This window comes from Magallana gigas, chromosome 9 (assembly GCF_963853765.1).
Source record: "Magallana gigas chromosome 9, xbMagGiga1.1, whole genome shotgun sequence".
Lineage (NCBI taxonomy): Eukaryota > Metazoa > Mollusca > Bivalvia > Ostreida > Ostreidae > Magallana > Magallana gigas.
In genome coordinates, this window is record NC_088861.1 from 29,860,738 (window position 1) to 29,876,491 (window position 15,754).

At 35.7% G+C, this 15,754-nt stretch overlaps 1 long non-coding RNA gene across 1 annotated transcript in view; it reads left to right on the top strand.

Moving 5' to 3' along the window:
• LOC117685402 (uncharacterized) overlaps positions 1–11,598 on the top strand; it is a 39,295-nt gene extending 27,697 nt beyond the window's left edge. The window contains exon 3 of the long non-coding RNA XR_010709066.1: positions 11,239–11,598. This is a non-coding gene — a long non-coding RNA (uncharacterized lncRNA). The remainder of the gene's footprint in view (positions 1–11,238) is intronic.
• The last annotated feature ends 4,156 nt before the right edge of the window (positions 11,599–15,754 follow it).

Here is a 15,754-nt window from a genome sequence, read left to right on the forward strand (position 1 = left end):
CTAATAATTTTCGTTAAAAAAATTAACTGGTCATTTTTTATACATTCTATAATTGATGCAGCAATGATTAAAAACTCGGTATCTGTTACTAAAAAGAAATTCCTCGTAAATCTGAATTCGTTCGTGTTTTTTCTCAAATTCTACCATTATCAGTTTATTCATGAAGATCGTTTAAAGCGATTATACGTTTATCATAAACATCGTTTATCCTTTCCTATCGTGTATCAATCCTTTCCTATCATGCGTGTATACTGTTTTATCGTGCGTTAATCCTATCCTATCGTGCATGAATCATATCCTGTCGTTTATCTTGTAAGAATTAACGTTGTGGTACTGTATAATAGTTTTTATTTTAGTAATATATGTTTCTATGTCTGTGCCCTTTTCTAGGACCGGTGCTTTTCAAAAACAAGGTGCCCCATATGGCCAAGGATTGGGAAATATTGTTTTAGATAATGTTCATTGCACAGGCCAAGAAACGTCTATCGCAAGGTGTCTCCACAATGGATACATGTCGCATAATTGTGTTCACGATGAGGATGTCGGAGTTGTATGTTGTAAGTGTTTCTCTTGTATCTTAGTATCCGATTTATCATCACACTGATGCTATTTGTATGTTTAAAATATTCCTTCCATTTTAGAACTGCATTAAATATCACACCAACAGAAACAATCATATAAATATTTCTGTTTATTCCAGAAATTATTCATACGAAAAATTGTTATAATTTTTTACAGCAATACAAGCTGCAATTATCATGTTGAATTTTTTTTTTACGAAAATGTTATTTTCTACTTTATTAACAAAAATATCAGATATTATAAATTTCTGTTAGCCATATTTTTGTGGGAAAAGCCGTTAAGAAGCCTTAGTTGGAACAAAATTGAATTATTGTCGTCCTGTACAAAAATTGATTTACCATATATTCCTTAGACGAGAATTCTTTCTTTTGACAAAAATTAATGATTTGTTCAAATCATATTTATCATAAAAGTTTAAGTTACATGCACATACTAACAGGTTTTTGCATCAAATAAAATTTTAAAAAAAGAATACAGCTCATATAAATTGCTTTAAATATATATTTTTAATTGAAATAGTCTCTTTACATTTGGTTGGAGGGTCAACGCCGGGAGAAGGGCGTGTAGTTGTGACACTAGGAAACACAGAGGGGACTGTCTGTGATGATTCCTGGGACAACGAGGATGCCAAGGTTGTCTGTAGAATGCTGGGATATAATGGGTAACAATTATAAAACAATTGTTTAAGTATTGAACAGTTTCTTTTACAGATACAACTTAAATGTCCGGTTTGAAAAAAAATTGTTTAAACCTTTTGATGAAAAATAAACAGCAGAACATTTCTAAATATATACCGTTTAATTTGCTTCGAATTACTTTACGAGAAGAATGAAGTAAATGGATTTCAATTAAAAAAACCAAAATAACACAAATATAAAAAAAAACTTGCATGCACATTCCATTAAATTCTGATTATGTTATGTTATTTAATTAAATTTTTGTCATTACTTATTGAAAACAAACATTCAAAAAGAGAATTGTTTTTTTTTCAATTAGAAAAAGAATGACTTTATAGAAAAAGAACAAGCTTTATATTATTTGTTTCATTTCGCGGGGGTGTTAAGGAAGCATATGGGCAATTTAGCGTCTTATTTTGACTGTTATATTCAAAATCGTGAAATTAAATAACTATTTTGAATAAGATCAAAAACTTAGTATTATCCTTTAAAATAGATGTCATTGCAATAAAATTGGGTAGTACATTACTGCCACATTGGTGCATTATCACGTGACAACTATAAATAGCTTACGTATATTCCTTAACATAAAATGAGATAGAACAACACTACCCCGCGGTTTCCAAAATAAAAAAAAAAATACCAAGCTAAGGCAAAACATCTCAGTTTAGTAAAAACCGCTGCTAGAATTCTATGTTCTTCTTAATGAAATAGTTATTCATCCGGCTCTCGTAAAACCTTCCCAACTTTTATAAAGTTTAAACGGAAAACGGTATGTTGCATCAAAACAACACACAACATGGGATTCTAGCAGAATATTTCAATTTTAAGCATTGATAAAACTAACGATACGTATAAAATTTGAAGTTCAATATATACGGGGTAGTGTTGCTCTAGTCGGAGTTTAATATCGCAAACAAGGACAGAGGAAAGCCTGGCCGAGAAATAAAAGCAAATTTACATACCTTTTAGCGAATGATTGATAAAACTACCATCTCTCCCAGTATTCTTATGTTCAGTTCTCCTTAAATCACACCACAATACTTTATTAGAGATCTTAGGTTAGTTATATTTTGAATATGTTAACAATGTTTTCCGATCAAATTCACACGACATTCAACTTTTAGTCATGACATCATCAATGTGTAAATCTACGTAAAACAAACCAATTTCTGAAGAAAAAAAAATTGTCTTCAGTATTATTTATTGGTTTTTGGTCTACGTTTCATTGCTTAGATATTTGAATATGTACATAATAACTAAGATTTGTGATTTCACGGAATTACGTGTAACTCAGATTCCATATGCTTCCTTAACACCCCCGCGAATTGCTTTTCATTGCGTTAATGAGGATTTAATTGTTGTGACGATTCTTGGCGATTCTTAGACTGTTGGACTTTACCTTCTGTAGACAAAAAGATTCTTTACTTAACATTAGTTTACGACCAAAAATAGTATATTTGAAAATTTAAGACAGATCTCACTGGGTGATCTGACTGGGTGATCCGACTGGGTGATCTGTTGACCATCCAGTCTCCTTAACATGCATTTTTAAAAATCCTTATGTTTGTAAAACCGAACAAAATACACTTTCGTCAATTTATCTATCACATGAACCTTGATAAGATTTCTCTCAGTAATATCTTTTGTGATCCTTCTGTTGGTATTCTTTAGACTTTTGAAATCATAAGTCAGTTGGAGTTTTATTATATTTATTAAGCACTGTCATCATATAGTGGTATAAAAGCAATATATAATCAATCTGCTATCAGTCTAAAATCCATCTACTAATTATCAATCAAATCATAAGTATAAAAATCAGTAAAATAAAATAAGCAATTGTTAGTACATCCTTTCGGGTCACAGTTCATAAGTGACTTATAACGAAGTCCATTGTTAAAGGTTAATTACAATTAAGAGTCTTGCATCCGTTGACCGCTTTCCAAAGTCCAATCATCATCGAGAGTTTTATTCTTCCTGGTCATTCCGCTAACACCACGAGTTCTAACTACGCAGTTGTCCCTCTCGGTCAATGACCTTTAACATTGTTCACTATACACTTATTTCGTATCGAGTGCACAACAAGCTAATGACTAATTAACGTAAAGTAGAATACAATCATAAAATTATATTTCATATATATACGGCTATCTGGTTACATACGTCCCCCTAACAAAAGAAATATCCCCGAGGGAGATTTCTTTCGCCAGGTGCCCGGTGTGAGAAATTATCCTTCAAACTCTTCTAGGTCAGATGAACTTCCTGGTGAAACACCGGTCAGAACATCTATGTTAAGTGGCTGAATGAAGTGACCAATTTCCTATACTGGCTTGAGACACAATAATAGTCTGTCAACAAATATGTATACTTCACTCATGACAATATATAATTGTTTAGCAATTCATGCAAAAGTCAGTCATAATCATATATCCTTTTGACAACAATAGTAATCAATACAAAATATTCAAAATCAAATATAATTGCAATTAAATGCAATCAGAATTGTCCAATGTCCAAAGTTCCACACAGGTAACATATAAAGTCCATTATAAAATGTTAATTCAAGCATAAGCGCCGCTAGAATTATAATAAAATACATAAGCATATATAAAGGTTACACAGTCCAGCGTACATAAAAGTTACACTAAAGTTATCGGTATCACGCAATTGCATCCATTTCGAATAATCGGAACGATAATCAAGAAAACGTTGTGTAATTCGGATTCGAAGAATTCCATTCGCAGTTCCCAGCTCACCACATTTGATTTCAAATATAACATTACATAATTATTTCAAAAACATTTTACATTTTTCACAAATTTGAACATATTGAATACACAATTTTCATAAGCACACCAACGGCACTTCATGCGCGGATGGCTAGTTTGCTCCTCGCGGAACATCGACTGCGTTCCTCTATTTCTTAGACATCAACGCCCTTTCTGCAAGGTATTCGCGTGCCAAGTCCGGGTCCGGTCCATAGCGTTCAGGCCTCGGATAATCGGAGTTCCTATTCTCTCCGGTCAACTGGTATGCTAAATCTTCAGTGATTGGTCCCATAGCGTGAGCGTCTGCAATTGATCGTCGTGGTTTTCCATAACGGCGAGGTCTCTTTGGGGTTGTAGTGTCCTTTACTATGGGGTTCATTTCAATAGTCTCTTGGGAACTTCGTTGATCAGGATTAATACCAGACAAATTGTCTCTGCCAGAACTTTCCTCATCCCTGTCACCACCCCTTTTTCGACAACCCGACCAGCAACCACGGCACTTATAGCCTAACTTTTTGATAGTTTTACGTTTCATAATACAAATTCCAAATACAATAATTATTGCCAAAATCAAAAATACATAAAACCAAAGACTTCCCACCCAAGGTAATGCTTCCATAGATTGTAGTTCATTGTTTACTGGCAATTCCGCCATTAGTGTGTCCATAGGGAAAACCTAAATATCCTTTAATTTAATTTAATTTAATTTATTAATGTGTCCCATTCCCGGAAATTTGATGTTAAGGGGATCCCAAAGTGTATATGTGTTTATGCCATCAATAAAATTTTGAAAGGAGCCCGACATATTTAATTGACTTTCTCGATTATAGTAAGGAGGAGGTAATAATGAACCAAGAAAACCAGAACATCCTTGCCCAATCTCAAGATGTTTATCCTAACATTTATTATTTTACCAGTAATTTTAAATTTCTTACAACGACACGGTTTTACGGTTTCTTTACATAATCGCGGGTTCCGATATTTCAAACGTATTACGTCCGCGGTATTTCATTATCAGTCAAAATGTCAAAGGTGTCACACTATCGTACCTATTCCAAAAGCGAGCAATATATACAAAGCAAGTTTACTCATTATTATTTATATTTACAACACATTATACCAATGATTTAATCACGTCAGCCATAATGGCAAGACAATTTTCCACATGCTGTTGTTGGCCAACAGCTATACTCTTACGAGGTTCAGGGACTGGTTTACGCGGTTTGGGGATTGGTTTACGGGTGAAGCCTAGACCTACTTTAGAATTTATTTCACCAATTTCCATATTCTCGTCTAAGGGTATAGCTGGGGTATTTATAGGTACCTCATAATTTTGATCATGATATTCGCTTTGTTCTGACTCAGGGTTCTCATCCGATTCTGACTCAACAGTCTGTTCATGCTCGCCCTTACTTGGTCGACCATCCATGATCTGTTTAGCTCTTATGCGTCTCTGAAGTTCAGCTAAAGGTATATCTTCTTCGTCTGAAGAATTTTCTCTCTCTTGTTGTTTAAACCGAATAGCTCTTTCTAATGGCTCTGGCTGCACCTCGCCATCATCTTCCGAAGATGATTCCTCCTCAGGTGGTACCACATAATTGGTTTTTTCTCAGAGTTCTTCCACCTTCTTCAATATCTTGTGGGAGGGGCCAGTGCGAAATATCTGCCAATCTCAATTGCCGTGCATGGCACTTGGTGATAGATCCAGTTAATTGATCCTTCACAACAAAACTGACTGGTCCTTTCTGTTCAATAATTCGGTAATAAGGGAGCCACTTTTTATCTAGTTTGTTTTGTCTCCTGTTGTTCTTGAGATAGACTGGGTCTCCTACCTGGAAGTCTTCATCTTTGCTCTTCTTATCAGCCTGGGCTTTCTGTTTCTTCTTGGCTTCTTTCATATTTCGATGTACTAGCATAAACGCCTTGTGCTGTTCTTGAAGGGCGATCTTATGTTGATCTTCTCCTGCATATCTTCGACGAGGTTTCAGTAAAGTATCAAGAGGTAATACAACGTCTCTATTGTACATCAGATAGTATGGGGAAAACTTTGAGGATTCATTCGGGTGAAATCGAATGGCTGCCAAAGTCTGGTTAAGATGAATATCCCATGTTTGAGCATTGTCTGTTATCTTCTTAGCCATTACGTCATGAAGAGTGCGGTGGAATCTCTCTACCTTGCCGTTGCCTTGAGGACTGTAGTAAGATGTTGTGATGCGGTTAATGTTTAGTTCTTTCAAGGTTTCCTGTACCTTTTGATTCACATTCTCTGTTCCATTGTCTGTGAGAATTTGAAGAGGACAGCCATATCTGGGGTATATTTCTTCTAATATAAGGTGCACTATATTGTCAGCTGACTTGTCAGGAACGGGGAAGGCTTCCGGCCATCCAGAGTAAATGTCAATGAAAGAAACTATATACTTGTTTCCTGTCAGTGAAGTTGGATATGGTCCTGACAAATCGAGTCCTACCTTAGCCATTGGAAAAGGTGGTATGTCTGTCTCTTGAAGTGGCGGTTGAGTTCTCTTATTGCTCCTTGTTTGGCATATTACGCATCCTTCTATATAAGAATATAACCTCTTGTATAAGTTTGGTATATAATATTTTTGTCTGATTACATCATACGTTTTGTCAACTCCCATATGTCCCAGTCCATCATGGTATTGTTGTACAACCAGAAGTTCTAACTCACGTGGTATATACAGACGCAGTCTCGGGCCTTCGGAATCTCCGTCTGAAAGATAGTACATTAAGCCATCTATTTCAAGAAACTTCTTTTCTTCGGTCGCCGTTGCTTTTCCTTTACTCAACCTATTCCTCAGCTTTTTGATCTGCTCATCATTTTGTTGGCTTTCCTTTATGTGTATTTCTTCCGGTAAGTCGATGAAAGGCTTGTGCAATTCGTCCTGCTGTTTAACTTCGCACCTGGCTAATCTTTTAGGTGAGAAAGCATTTGAGTTAAGTACGTTTACTTCAAAGAAGTTGTCTTTAACATCCGGTTCATCACATTCAGATTTTTCTTCCTCTTCATCATCAGAGATAGCGGACGGTAACCTGGATAAAAGATCCGCACAGCAATTGAACCTTCCTTCTATGTACTCTACCTTGCAGTTATATCCAGCGATACTCAAAGCCCATAATTGAATCTTCTTATTTTGCATAGGTGATTCTAAAATATATTTGAGCGGTTTGTGATCTGTCCGTATAGTAAACTCAGCACTGTGAAGGTAATGGTCCAGCTTCTGGAGGGCGTAGTGGATTGCAACTGCCTCCTTTTCTATAGTTGACCATTTCACCTGAGTTTTACTCAGCTTGTGGGATAGATAGTATATTGGCTTATCTTCTCCTTCGTCAGTCTTTTGGGTGAGGCAAGCTCCTATACAATTGTCGCTGGCATCGGTATACAAGATGTATGGCTTATTAGTATCTGGATAAGCTAATAAAGGCACTCCTGTTAAACTCTCTTTAAGGAAGTCAAACGCTTCTTGACAGCATGATGTCCACTTGAATCTGGCATACTTCCTGGTTAAGTCGATCAATGGCTCCGCAATCTTTGAGAAATTTGGTATAAATCTTCTATAATAACTGCACATACCTATAAAACCACGGACTTCTCGAACTGTAGTGGGGGCTGGTAATTTTTTAATGGCTTCCACTTTCTTCGGATCCGGTTTGACGCCATGTTCATTGATAATAAAACCAAGATATTCGGTCTGCTCTTTAAAGAAGCTACACTTCTTTAACTTCAGTTTTAGTCCATGCGTCCTTAGACGATCAAGCACTTCCTGGATATGATGGAGGTGATCTTCTGGTGTTTCTGAGAATATGAGTATGTCGTCCAGGTATGCGATAGCAAACTCCTCTTGTCCTTGTAGAACGATGTTCATGAGTTCTTGGAAGACTGCTGGGGCATTACTTAATCCAAATGGCATCCTATTAAATTGAAACAATCCCTTGTGGCATGCAAAAGCTGTTTTTTCTTTACTTGATTCTTCTAATTTTACCTGCCAATATCCACTCTTTAAATCTAGTGCAGTGAAGTACCTGGCCTTTCCGAGCAAACCAAGAATGTCATCAATCAATGGTAATGGGAATGATACTGGTCTCACTATCTTGTTTAAACTTCGAAAGTCTACGCACATCCGGTCCGATCCGTCCTTCTTTACTACTACCAGAGGAAATGACCAAGGCAACTGTGATCTTTCAATAATCCTTGCGCTCATCATCTCCTTTATGGCCTTGTCGATTATCTGTCTTTTATTGAGGGGAACTCGATATGGTCTGTTCTTTATCGGGTGATGGTCTCCAGTTTCTATCTTCATTTTGACGGTGTCGGTCACTCCAAGGTCGCTGTCCTTTCTAGCAAATAAGTCATTGTTTTTCCTCACAAGTCTCTGGATGGAATGTTCGAATCTTTCAGGCACATCAATCTTTTCTTCATTGTCCTGTTGGGTTTGGATTTCCGAGATTTCTTTTGGTCTTAATGCGGTGACACGTCCTACTATGTAGCCTTTAGGGATTTTGTAACTTTTGTTGGTTTGATTAACGAAGATCATGGGAATTTTTCTGTCTCTTCCGATAACACAAACTGAGTCTTTTAAATATAGTCCTGGGTCCTCCATAATACAATTATTGTCTATACTGTTCACTTTCACTACGTCTTTATCTTTAAGGGGAAAATTATTGTTCACTTTTCCATAAAATACAGTCACAGTATTTGGTTTCACCATAAGTTTCTTGGGTGTTCTTACTATCGTTGAAATGTGTAGATCCTCCTTTAATTCAGCATAAGCCCTGCCATCAATGCGCATGAGTTCAAGATCAAAGTATAAACGAACATTGTTTTTCTTGAGCCAATCACGACCGAGAATCAGGTTTCGGTTGAGTCCCTTTGTCACAAAAAGTTTATGGTCTAAAGTTAACCCTGCAATCTTAAATGAAATACTTACATACCCTAACGCAATTAAAGAATTACCATTTGCAGCTTGAAGACAAGGAATATCATTTTTACACAATTTGGGGCGGGGGAACAAATTATCATACATTTTTTTACTAATCAAAGATACGGCCGCGCCAGTATCTACTAACGCTCTGAATTTATTTTTTCCAATTTGTAATAAACAGCTACTGGGGTTGTTTGTAAAATTAATTTCAAATGTAGGTCTTTTATGAACGTTCTTCCTTCGGGCTTCAACGAAGGAAGAACATCTTAGTTTTCCTGATTTTGTTTATCAAAAGTGGCGCGACGGGTCCAGATTTTGGGTGATCTCCTACCATTTTGGTCTTTAAAATCACGTGATCGATCTTGACGATCAGATGACCTACCTCTATTTTGCTGCGTTCTTGAAAACCTGCGTTTGCTCTAGCAATCTGCACGCAAATGTCCTATTCGACCACATTCCAACGCTCAATCGGTGGGCGGGGGCTTTGCTCAACATAATGCACAGACTGGGTATTATGAAGTCGTTTATTTAATTGAGGGCGGGGCCTAACCTGGGGTTTATTTAGTGGACAGAATCTGGCCCTATGACCAATTTTCATACACTTAAAACACCCTTTGTTCCTCGTGTGGTCAACCTCCATGGGTTCTTCCTGTCTATTGTCTGTCGAGGACAAGTTAACCAATCTTTCACTTAATAAAGGCGTTGTACTGTCAAACCTTGAAACAGTCTGTCTATTGTCATTCGGTGTAGTACTTATTATACTTGACCCCCTTATAGCTAGTCTTTGTCTTAAATTTTGCTCGCGCATGGTTACCTGAATTGCTGACTCCAAGTCTTTGGGGTTTTCTCTAAGGATTTTCATCCTGAGATAGTCAAAGGTCAGACCGTCACAGAAAATGTCTACAAGTTGTTGTTGGACTAAGGGATCTTTTAATTTGTCTTTACTATACGCGTCTTCCGCGATTTGCAACAACCGTTCCGCAAATAACTGTACACTTTCGTTTGAATTTTGCCGCGTCCTGCGCATTACTGCTAACGCGTGTTGTGAGTCGGTAATCTCCGCGAATCTGTTTTTTAAGGATTCTTTTAAATCGTTCCACGACGGCATTTCTTCCGACGCGTCTGTTTCGTCCAAATATCTTTTGATAAAGTCCCCTACCGAACCTTTACTCGTAATATACGCGAGCATGGGGATTTCATGACCCTGTTTCCCAGACAATAAACCATATTTTTCAATTTCCTTTATCCACTGCTTGAATTTACTAGCATCTCCTTCAAAAGTAGTTATAACAGAAGATAAGGGCACTGAAAGCGCGGATGTTAAAGCTTTAACCTGACCCATGAAAAAATCTTTATCATCATCCTGATTTGGGACTCGGTGTCGAGGTTCATTAGTTTCATACAACCTTGCATCATAATATGTGTCAGTTTGTTTTTCAAAAGTGTTTTGTTTTACCTGTTCTTGTTCTGAGAATTTTTGACCTGTTTCATGCCCTTCCTTTTCTTTACTTTGACCCAACCCCGCAAATTGTTTTTCCAATTGTTCCATTTGGTTTTTAAATTCTTTTCTATCATAACCATTTCCAGTTGCCATATAGGTTGCTGATCAGAGTTATTTACTTTGAGATAGTGAACAGAGATATTGAGAAAAAGTTCTTACCTTAACAATTCAGTTTTTCTTTAGCACTTCGTTTTATCCTGGTCACGGCACCATAAAAGTCTATGTGATCCTTCTGTTGGTATTCTTTAGACTATTGAAATCATAAGTCAGTTGGAGTTTTATTATATTTATTAAGCACTGTCATCGTATAGTGGTATAAAAGCAATATATAATCAATCTGCTATCAGCCTAAAATCCATCTACTAATTATCAATCGAATCATAAGTATAAAAATCAGTAAAATAAAATAAGCAATTGTTAGTACATCCTTTCGGGTCACAGTTCATAAGTGACTTATAACGAAGTCCATTGTTAAAGGTTAATTACAATTAAGAGTCTTGCATCCGTTGACCGCTTTCCAAAGTCCAATCATCATCGAGAGTTTTATTCTTCCTGGTCATTCCGCTAACACCACGAGTTCTAACTACGCAGTTGTCCCTCTCGGTCAATGACCTTTAACATTGTTCACTATACACTTATTTCGTATCGAGTGCACAACAAGCTAATGACTAATTAACGTAAAGTAGAATACAATCATAAATTTATATTTCATATATATACGGCTATCTGGTTACACTTTGATGTCACTCATGTTTGTATTCTTTTCAAAGTACTGCAGAGGCCGTCTCATCGGCGCACTTTGGTGAAGGAAGTGGACAGATTTGGATGGATAATGTCGCCTGTGTATGTAATGAGACATCTCTTGCAAAGTGCTCCTTCGCGGGTTTTGGGAACCATAACTGTCATCACTCCGAAGATGCTGGGGTCATTTGTCACTAAAGGGGAAGGAAACTAAAAATATGTTGTACAATAAATCAATTAATTATCATCTACTATAATTGTAAATCGTATTTATTTTCATTAAAAACCCTGGAACAATGAATAAATCAAGAAAATCGATCGCTTAATTTAAATTTCCCGCCGCCATGGGGGCTGCCATTGAACTCTATGACGTCACACCATCTATTCCGGTTTGTCTTATCAACATAACATCATGCATCAGTATATTCGCTCTAAATGACAAGTTCTGGAAAATTTGAAACAATATTGATTTGAGACCGTTCTTTTACCTTTGCAAACTACAAACTAACGTCAAATGGTTCATGTTCGTTGAAATCTAAAAGCGGAGTTTAGTGTCGGAGAAATCTCCGCGTAAAAGTGGAAATTGTCAACAGATGCCAAGTATCATAGAAAATGTCTGCCATCGTTATTTCGACATGGTAATTCTGACTTTAAAGAATGAATTTTAAACATCCCGATTACAATTATAACATTAATTCAGTTAGCGAAGAACTTGACTTGGATTAAAAAATTAAATTGAGGTCGTTTTCAACTTTGAATGATAGCAGATTAACAGCTGCCATTTACTTATAAAAATTCATATATTTACGCATACAATGATACATGTATTTATTCTTTAGATTGACGTGTGAACTCAAACATTATCAATTTTGTTTAGTCGATTATATGAGTAACACAAAGCCATAAACCAGCGTTAATTATATTCAGAGCACTGTGTACATTCATTTGTATATGTAAACCAAACCGGAATAGATGGTGTGACGTCAAAATAATTATTTTGTTTTTGTTTTTAATACAAAAGAGTTCTACATCATGTCAGCCTCCAGTTGATACGATTTCTCCAACTTTAAACGTTCATTAAAGCTTAATAACGTATTTTATTTTCAAAACAGCATGACCACATGTGATAATTCACACCACTTTATTAAATTAAATAAATTATGTTTTTGATTTTCCTTCCCCTTTAAACATTTTCTTTAGTTGTAAATATACATTGACGTTTTATACATGTTGGTTGTTGCCACAAAATCAATTTCTATTGTTATATTATTACGTATAAGTATCCTTTAGGGAACCTGTAAAACGTTCTTTTTTAACTATTCTTTTAAACTAGTAGCCGTAGTGTACCTCTCTGAACATTGTGTCAGCTATAGAATTGGTCAATTCTTTTTCTTTTGTTTAATTACTTTATTTAAAATGCAGCATTGCAGACCTTTCAGACAGTGGCCATGAATTCTCCATGGCAGATATAAGCAGCTAAGAATGTAGTGACCCCTTTTCTTATTAGGGGTAAGCTGAACTATTTCATTCTTTTGTAATATAACTACAGCTTAGTTTTTTTTAACATTACTGTTTGTATTAAGTATTTTTGTTACTTTTTGACACACTGGTTTTACGCAGTAGAACTGATAAGAAAGGTGTTTTTTCGCGCATGTTCTTGTGTGGTCACGTGTCGAGTGTGTGTGTTTAAACTTGGAATACGAATGCATAATATATTTGTATTTTTGCCACGTAATAGCGTGTGATTTGGTTATTGTATAGACTATTTATTCTTTGTTAAGTAGTGTGATACTTTTAATGCTATGCATTGTTCGTATTTGCCGTGGTTTCGGGCTGCTATATGGCGTGCTGTTGTTGCCATAAGGTTATCTCAATGTAAGGTATACTATGCATGTTACTCAAGATATGTTCATTGTTTGATTAGATAAGGCATTTAATCAGTTTCTGGCAGTCCATCGCCATGATAATACCTGTGTGCTACTGTATCACGCCATGCCAGTCCTATACACCTCTAGTCTAGATCTGTTTCCTCACAGGATTTTTTGTGCCTGTACTACCGATTTGTGACAACGGAGAACTTTCAATTTTATTGTTTATGACGTGTAAGATTTGTGTTTATTTGTTTATTTTTATACGGCTGTCGTGACAATTTTACTTTAATAGGATTTGAACAGTTGATCATTTATTCTTTATTGTCTTGTTGTTTTTTCCCCAAATATGCATATGGGTTAAACAGAAAATCATAATTAAGAGGCAATATTTTAGAAAATCGATCTATGTTTTATAAAATATTTGTTAAAATAAAGCTATATGCAACGACAAACAAGTGTTGTTTTGACGGCAAAATTGGAACGATTTTTTCTACTAAATGTATTCGGTTTATTGTGATCGGCTTTGGCTGATCACAGTTGTGCCCATATAAGGCATCTGGCAAATTTAACTATTTGCACACGCATTGCGCCTTGCACTATTCTATTTACTATGCAATGACATCCTTATTTAAATCTATAATTAGACATATATAGATTAGACATATATAAATTACTCTTATCATTTTACCCTGAAAATAAAACATTTATTGGGTTACATATATAAGGATTCAAATCACGTCTTTTTTTAATATATACTGTTCAATGTCAATATATATCCACAAGTTAGTCGTTAACCCCCCCCCCCCCCCCACCGCAAAAAAAGTTTGGGCTATATAGAAATCACCCTTTTCTATGCTGCTTGCACGTCTCTTTGTGTTCCTTTACATCTGTATCCGGTTCATATCAGTCTTTTTGAGAAACACTGGAAGTTTCTACTTCATACAAGGATTGTTTATGACCTAAAGTTTGTCATTATAAAGTTTTGGCCCAAGGTCATTTGATTAAGTTCAAGGTCACTGGAAAAAAAAAGTATAATTCGTGTTAGGTCCAAATGTTTCTCATAGAAAGAACTATATTCACAAAAGATTTCTCTTGTTCTGAGGATGTGTCTTGATCTTGACCCTAGGTTATTTGTTTAAGTTTAAGGTCATTAGAAGAAAAGTTAATAACTCATGTCTGCTGAAAACACCTCTTATTGATAAAAAGTGATAAATTAATATTATCTTGTCTGTCCTATTATAAGTATTAAATCCACCTAATTCGCATTTCTCTATTGTTTTGAAAAAAAAATTGTTGAGGCATTACCACATTCGATAGGGAATTTTCCGTAAGTGTGTTGATGGTTTGACAGATATGATTTACAGGCACAAATGGCAGTGACAAAGAAGTACTCATGCACAAGTAACGATGAACTATAACTTATGCATGAGTTGTTTAATTATGACCGCAATGAAAAAGAGGGGTAAATTTGTAAATCATTGTCAGAGTACATCTTTTTTCTTATTATTGTTTTGTAAAATATTACAATTATCCCATAAATAAATATGTTAAACAACTCTTTCGTTTTGAACAACGACTGGCTCTTTTGTCAAATAGGTGATACAGTAGAATTTGTATTTTCTGGACAAATAGTTTCTGAAAAAAAGTTTTAAAAGAGTTTTCTACATACTCTAATGTAAAGTTTGACCCCCGTTGTGGTCCCAGGCAAACCCGCTTTCGCAAAATATAAGCTTATCTTGACAGATTGTTATCAAGAAGAACATTTTTAGAGATTTCCTCTACTTTTATATCCACATGTAAAACTCCTAAGATCTCCCACCGTGGCACTACCCGATGATGCTTCTACAGGAGTTACAGCTTTTCTGAACAAATAGTTTTTGAAAAAAAAAACGTTTTAAAAGATTGTCTCTATTTATTCCAATGTGAAGCTTGGTCCCCCTATTAGCCCCGTACTACCTCTGGGGACCATGATTTGAACATAATATTGGAAAATCTGCCTGCCGAGGTACGTACACATGTAAGCAGGAAAAACCCACTAGGATGATCATTCAGCATACTGTAAAAGTGGTTGTTTATGAGTGGGAGAAATTTGTAAAATTGGTTACACTGTTATCTTAAAACTGAGTAAAATACCTCCTGCGTGTGGTTAAAAAAATGAAAATGTAAGTGTGGTAAATCCCCCTTTCGAGTATTTAATACCCATGTGTTTTGTAAGACTTAGACAACGCATACTTAACCACCAGCGTAAATGATTAGTTCTTCTAATATACAATTTAAACCATGAGCCTTACAAAGGCATTGGTGTTTCCTGCTTTCTCAGCAGGGACCAGTACAAACTGATCGTGTAATCTATCTAGTTCTTTTTTCACTTCTAAATTATCAAAAATAGAAGGATGAATGGTTTTCACTCGGCGTTTTAATCGCGTAGTCCATTCTGATATGTTCAGGTCCGCATTTTTGATAATTCGTGTTTGGCCCATCGGCAGGCGTATTCCTCTACAGAATTCATAATGTGTATGAAAATAATTCATGTTTAACAAAATATACATGTTATATTGGTTTTTCATTTTATTTTATTTAGCAATTACAGTTACCGGTATTCCATATGTAATTTTGTTACATTGACGTGCATTAAAATAACATTAATTCGTTGAAAATCATCTCTTAACTTCTG